The sequence below is a fragment of the Aedes aegypti genome, chromosome 2 (assembly GCF_002204515.2).
Source record: "Aedes aegypti strain LVP_AGWG chromosome 2, AaegL5.0 Primary Assembly, whole genome shotgun sequence".
In the NCBI taxonomy this organism is placed as follows: domain Eukaryota; kingdom Metazoa; phylum Arthropoda; class Insecta; order Diptera; family Culicidae; genus Aedes; species Aedes aegypti.
In genome coordinates, this window is record NC_035108.1 from 15,019,610 (window position 1) to 15,027,214 (window position 7,605).

At 32.8% G+C, this 7,605-nt stretch overlaps 1 protein-coding gene across 1 annotated transcript in view; it reads left to right on the top strand.

The window, feature by feature from the left end:
• Window positions 1–307: 307 nt before the first annotated feature.
• LOC5578216 (ribonuclease P protein subunit p25-like protein) overlaps window positions 308–7,605 on the top strand; it is a 259,804-nt gene continuing 252,506 nt past the window's right edge. The window contains exon 1 of the mRNA XM_021839953.1: window positions 308–527. The gene's annotated coding sequence lies outside the window, so the exon portion shown is untranslated. The remainder of the gene's footprint in view (window positions 528–7,605) is intronic.

Consider the following 7,605-nt stretch of genomic DNA (forward strand, 5'->3'; position numbering starts at 1 on the left):
CTCTAAACGTGCTTCACAAAAGTGCTCACTTCAGTTAACCAGAAGTTAAAATTACATTATTAAAGCTTTAACAGCAATCTACATCACATGAATGCTCTGGTAATTATGATTGATTGGTTTTAAAGCTCTACATTCAATTTAATACTAATTTGAAGTGAAAATTAATCTTCTCTTGATGCATGAATGATGTTGAGCGTGTTGACGACGCTTGTCAGCTGATTTGTGCCCTGCGGTTTTGCAATTTCATCCTCTGATCCCTCTTTTTCATCGTTTTGCAACGGCGTCTATGGATTGACCGAACCGAAGAGCAAACGAAAAAGAGAGCGCGACGCGGCGCATGGTTTTGTTTTGATTGCCGGTGGTGGATTTTGTGAGTCGGTGATTGTCGTGTGATTGCATATTTCGCAATATCTGAACGGAATATTGACTAAAATTCCGTAATTTTGTGCTCCTACTAGTGCTTGGTGATAGTGCTCCTGTATTTGAAGAAAAGTCTACGACATACCAATAGGAAAACTCACCGAAAGGTAAGTGATATTCACGCAATTTTTTCGCTTCTGTTTTGTTTGCCTTCATAATCAGGGTTGAAGTTTGAACCCACAGTATTGGACTTGGACAATGTAATTTTCCCATTTTCTTGCAAAATCGTCAACTTTGGATTACTTTGAATGGACCTTGGATTCATTTGAATGAACTTTCACAGTATTTCATACAAAACTTGAATTTCAATATTTGCTTTAAATTTCTTTTTACATGGGTTCAAAAGTAATGGTAGTTATAGAGTCCTGTATTTCCGGACAGCCTTTATGTTCGGACACTACGTTTTTGATGAATCATGAGTAATTTAAAAATTTAATGTAATAATAAAAAACCTGTTGGACAGCTATAAGGTTACACACAGTATGACTTTCTGTCTTCACATATTATGAAATGAGAGACATGTCCTCCAGGAGCCGTTTATAGCATAATTTGAATCCTAGAAAAAAAAAACAGTCAAGATAACAGTAGTTATAACACTGACTAATTGATATGAAGCATAAAGAACACTTGTTATATCTTCAATCTGCGATAGTGGTTTGCATTTCCATCAGCTAGTTCACTAGTACGAGTTTAATATGGGGATTTTTTTTTATTTCCGTACGGGTTTGGGAAAATTTTTTGTTTTCCCCTGACACTACTTACTTTGAAAAATCATAACTCAAGAACGAAGCATCATAGAAACAAAGTTTTTTTTTATGAAAATGAAAGCAAATTTTTACAGGAATAAAAAAAATATTAACTGGAAAAAGTTTTCCACAAAATTTTCCACCGTTGAGAAAATTCGTAAAGAAAAGCCGGAAAAACTATGCTCCAATTCGTACAAAATTTTCAAAAAAATATTTTTGAGAAGATAATTTCATAAGCTTTAATCGCTGAAATTTTCGAAATGTACTTTTTTTCGTTTTTGAGTTATGGCCAATTTTGTAAAAAATGTGCAAATGTGCCATTTTGAGCCTTTTCTTTGAAAAATCATAACTCAAGAAAGAAGCATCGTAGAAACAAAGTTTTTTTTTAAGAAAATGAAAGCAAATTTTCTCAGGAATAAAAAAAATATTAACTGGAAACAGTTTTCCACAAAATTTTCCACCGTTGAGAAAATTCGTAAAGAAAAGCCGGAAAAACTATGTTCCAATTAGTGGAAAACTTCCAAAAATATATTTTTGAGAAGGCGATTTCATAAGCTTTAATCGCTGAAATTTTTGAAATGTACTTTTTTTTCGTTTATGAGTTATGGCCAATTTTGTGGAAAATGACCATATAATCCTTTTCTTTGAAAACCCATATTTCAATCGAAGCATCGGAAAAACAAAGATTTTTTATCAAAGCAATTGCACATTTTATAAAACATCTGAAAAAAGGATATGGGATTGGTTTTAATGAAGTATAAGTCGGAATGGATGATATTTTTCATGAAAAATTACACCGCTAAGAAAAACTGAAAAAAAACTGTTTCTGCCTCAATTTTTCATTACACTGAAAAGGGATTTTTTCTCTTCTATGGAACAAAGAAGATTATTATTATTATTTTTTAATTTTATTTATTCAATTAGGGGTCATGCACAAATTTCGTCACGCTCCAAGGGGGGAGGGGGTCAAGCCAAGCGTGACAAGTCTTACAAAAATTCCGAAGGACTCATACAAAAAACGTTACAAAGGGGGGGGGGGGTCAAAAAAGTTGAAATTTAGCGTGACATAATTTGTGTACCATCCCTTATTCAGTATATAACTTACATTTTCATCTTAATACTATCTTTTTTTTTTCAACCGGGAAGATTGTCTTTGGTTGCTAACACCAGAAGATTTTCGTTTCTTTGTATTATTAAGAACAAAGCATGCTGTATTTTCTTGGTTTTCATGAGCATCTGTGAATTCACTAGCAAAAATGCTTCGTTCGTCTTTTGGTATAAATTAATGATATATTTTTGTTCCAGGAATTGGAACAAGGTTAGAAAATCTTTCCTGAAGAAATTTTTCAGCCTCTGAATAGTCATTTTCAGTTGCATAGATCAATTCCCAATCTTTTTTAAATTGGTCTTTCCCAATCTTTTTTAAATTGGTTTTGCGACACAGCCCAGTTGAAAAATTGTTTGGCGTTATTAATTTCGGCTGACTTTCTAATACTAGCATCTCTAGCCATTCGCTTAATGTCAAATTTCAAAAATGTATGCAACCATGAAAATGATTTTAAAATTAAAGCAGAATGGCACTTTTTCCCAACCTCACATGGAAAAGATCCTGGTGGCAACATTTCTCAACGGTGGAAAATTTTGTAGAAAACTTTTTCCAGTTAATTTTTTTTTATCCCTGAGAAAATTTGCTTTCATTTTCATAAAAAAAAACTTTGTTTCTACGATGCTTCGTTCTTGAGTTATGATTTTTCAAAGTACCGTAAAATGGGGTGTTAAGGGATGAAAAAAAAATTTCAACTAGAATTTCAAGCAACTTCTAGTATGTCAATAATTGAACAAAGTACTGCCCTACCATTCTCTCGTCGTGTATATCAAAAGCCAAATACAATTATAAGGATCCCATGACAAATTTCTGAGATAATAATGAAAATGTGTGATTTTTGACGGAAATGCAAAATGGGGTGTTAAGGAATTTGAGTTTCGTAAATAAAACCATATTTTTCAAACAGCAAAACATAATCTTTTTGGTCAATAACTTTCGTGCTTTCATTCAATTTCTTAAGTTATGTTCAACCTCAGATAATACAACAATATTATTGAACTTGAAACTTTTGCAAACGCAAACCGTTTCATTTTAACTGCTAAATTTTTCACAGTTATTAATCCTATTTGGGAACTATCAAAACATCATAAAATTGTCTTGACATGATTTTTATACTTATATGCAACAGAATCATAACCTAAATATTTGCATTTTACGAATCCTCTAAGCTATACAGAGCAAACTCTTAAATAATCTATAGTATAAGAATAATTTCAACAAGCTTTTATTTTTAATAGGGAAATGGTCAATTTGTCCTGAAAATATAACACTACACTAAACGAAGTATTTGCATGCAACACCCAGTGGCATGGTCGAAAAATACCGAAGAAGAAAAGTGTTCCAGTATGGAGCGGAAATCTAACGCTCACTATATAACACGTTAAGTGCCCGACGAGGCCGCGAAGTTTCTCAAAAAGAGCTCAGAAATGACAGATTCTATGTACAGAGAGTTACGCGAAGAAGCTTCTTTGAATGATTGTTCTCCTTCGTCTTTGAAAAAAGCCTTTATTTGTTTTGCTGATCTGTTTGATAGCTGGACGGTTTGAAAGCTCGATAGATTTGTTTTAACACTTCGCGCAACTTTTCATTTATAGACTCTGAGAAATGACAAAATATTATTTTTGTTTACCACTTCATAGGATTACCACTGAGAGAAACAACGGCTGCAAAACCATTTTGCATTTCCAAGTAAAAGAATCCTTCTAACTTATCAAAAATTTTACCAGTAAGTTCGAACAAGTTTTGTAAATAATATCTAGAAAAATCCTATATTTACTTTAATACGTAGTTAACAAGATTTTCCAACCAGTTTAACCAATTTTTGAGATTAGACATTTTTGGAGATATTCAGTAACAAACAAAACAGGGTCCCTAACTTTTACAATGCAGTTCTACCTCACGGAGTAAGGCAAAAGTATATTGAAATATATTACAGCATAAATCGAATGAGTTTATTAACTTGGAAAAAGCAGAAAAGATAATTCCTTAACAACCCACGTATTTTCAAAAACAGACTTTTTCCATAAAAAATATTAAAACTCGAAAACTAGATAAAATTTTCAAAATTTGTTGCCTACATTGTGATCTCAATTATATATACTTATCTTCTAAGTTACTCACATATTTATCTTAATATTGTTTCATAGTTTTGTAGATTAATGTATTTAGCCTATAAAATTTGAACAAAAAATTTTTGAATCGTTTTCAATATCTAGACTCCACAATACTTTATTTTATTAGACATTCCCTATCACATACTGCAGTTTACAATTCTCCGAACAAATCAAGCATTTTAGATGACTGATATATCGACTTTCGACGTTTTTGTGACTTGTCAAACTTGATGGAAAAGTTCAATCCCTTAAAACTCCACGAGTCCTTAACACCTTATTTTACGGCAGTGTCAGAGGAAAACAAAAAAATTCCAACTGAGTTTTCCGGGAAAATAAGCGGCCCTGAATGTTTCTCAATTTTTTTTATTCATATATTGATGAGCCCTGCCTGTGGAAAAACTTTCATGAAAATCTGAGACCCTTCGGCCCACTTTGTACGAAAAAAAAAGATCCCCATATAATAATGACTTTAGTGTCCGGGCATAGGAAAACACCTAAAAACCAATGCATATTTGCACAAAAAGTGTGATAGCTTTCAAAATTAAAATTTGAAGGGTTAGCGATCATTCCACGTGTTTAATTGTAGACCTTTCAAATAGGAAAATTAAATCACACCAAAAATAATGTACTTTTCGAATTACAAATTTGAAACAAAAAGTGTCCGGGCATTTCAGAACATGTTCAAACATTTCATCCGTATTTTGACGACAGTGTCTAGAAAAACAGCTGGCTTTGACTATTTGGAGATTGGGCATTTCGAAAAAATCGTAAGATTTTGCGGCAATATTTGCAATATATTTTAGAAGACGGTTGGTGATACCTTTACTGCCGTGAATCGCAAGTCAGTCCAAGAACACGGCACAAATCGCTTTAAACTTTGATAGTTTTTTAGAAGAAAATCTCATTAGGGGTCATGCACAAATTACGTCACGCTTTGAGGGGGGACGGAGGGGGTCAAGCCAAGCGTGACAAGGTTTACAACGATTTCGGAGGATTCATACAAAAAACGTGACAAAGGGATCGAAAAAGTTGAAATTTAGCGTGACATAATTTGTGTACCATCCCTTATGTTTGTATTGTGTTTTAAAGACTACCTACCAGGACCTTAGTTATCGATTGCAGTTGAAAGAACGCATAAGAGTTAATCTTGAAAGCACTTATAAACGGTAGTCGATTTTTGGATTGGGGGTAACTTTGATAATAGGTATGCAAGCACATAGAAATTCATAACCAAACTACTGTTTGACATCATTGCAGTTGGAACTGGATTCGAGAATGATAACAGAAAATGTGGATTAGATTTTATTCATTAATATACAGAATTTATTGAAAAAATCACATGCAAAAGTATTTCAACTTGAAACTATCGTACACTCCCGTGCAAAAGTTTAGGTTCACCCTTCAAAAACATACAAAAGTGATTAGTTCATATCTATGCGATTACACTTCTGATAGAAACCCTCTATGGCGTATTCGAAAAGCAATGAGTAAATCTTATTTTGTGAATATTTTTTTCAAACTCTGATTACTTAATGTTTATATAAAGTCGACATTTTTTTCGAAAATACACTGAAAAAACATAGCTGATTTTCACAGCATTGGATCGACCAAAATTTCCAAACAATGCGACTGGAGAACCGCAATCTATTTGATATAAATAAATTTGCCATTTAAGTCATCGTGCAAAAGTTTTGGTTTACTTACGATAGGGTCAGTGTTCCCTTAGTGGGCAGTCCCCTATAGTCGCTCTAGTGGCTTTTTACGGCCGTTTTACTAGAAATGTCTTCAAAATATTGTTTGACATGAAGGTCAGGAGATATTTATGTAAGTATCATTGATACACAGCTTGATTGTGTTCAAAAAATGATCGAAATAATTAGTTTTGCTTAAAATTTGAGCTCCCTTGCGCCTATAGTAAACCTATTGTTCCTATAGTAGCACTACTGAGAGAAACTATTTTTTATTATACGAAATAATTAATGAATTATGAACTTTATTTACATCAAACGAAAGCTTTTGATCTACTCTTTGAAGGAAAAATATAAAAGCTTTGTAAAAATACGGTTTTGATTAGTATTTTGCTGCTCACGGCTGCTAGTGCTACTATAGGAACAGAAATTAAAAATAGTGCTACTATAGGCACATGTATTCCTATAGTGGCACAAGCGATAATAAATACAAACATATGAGTTTTCGTAGTTTTCATATTTTTCCTACACAACCAAGATAAAAAGCTTTCAGATGATGCAAAAATAATGACGCTGGCGTTATTTTTCAATTTTATACGAATATTTGTTCTTAGCTATGCGGCTATTGGTACATCGACCCTACATCCAAATCATTTTTGTGAATGAATATGTCTGCTGTTATTCGACCAATGTCAATATTCGATGGCATATTCGAACGTAAATAATGGGGCGCAAATAATTGGTATGAGATTTCACAGAGTTTTCTTGTTTAAGTAAATTCTAGTGAGTCTAAGCTTTTGCACGATGACTTGAATGGCTATTTTATTACAATTAAATAGTTTTTAATTTTTTTTTCCGCCAAAATTTCACTAGCGGTTGTCAAAGAATATAAAATTACAGTTCAAATGATGTATCAGTTTTAAATGTTGATAGAGCCAATGCTGAGAAAATAAGCTATGTTTTTCAGTCTATTTCTTAAAAATGTCACAACTTTAAGTGAACATTAAATAAAAAATAATAATAAAAAGTTCATGTCAAAATACTCATTGCCTTTCGAATGCGTCATAGACGGTTACTACCAGACAAGTAGTCGCAGAGATATGGACAGAACACTTTTGTATGTTTTTGAGGGGGTGCACGGGAGTGTAACTAACACCATTATTAGTCGATAAGAATTATCTTTCTGAATAATAGATATCGAAGGATTGTCATATTTCGACATTGAGTTAAGCATGAATCAATCGTTTTTCGAAAGCAATGATATTTTGAACGAAATCGAATGAATTTCTTGAAGTACATAGGGCGTTGCATACATCTAGGTGTTTAACGTTACATGGAATTTTCTGATTCTGATTACAAAATTGGCCTCAATTTGTAGAAATGCTTTTCGCTAAGAGATTTGAGGATGAATTCTAGTCTTATTATAACCAAGATGTCATATTTGGAGCTATTGCATCCTTCTATCAAAGCAAAAATTGCTCCCTGAAGAAAAAGCTCAGCACTTTACGCAAATTCTTCGTGCCGTGATACAA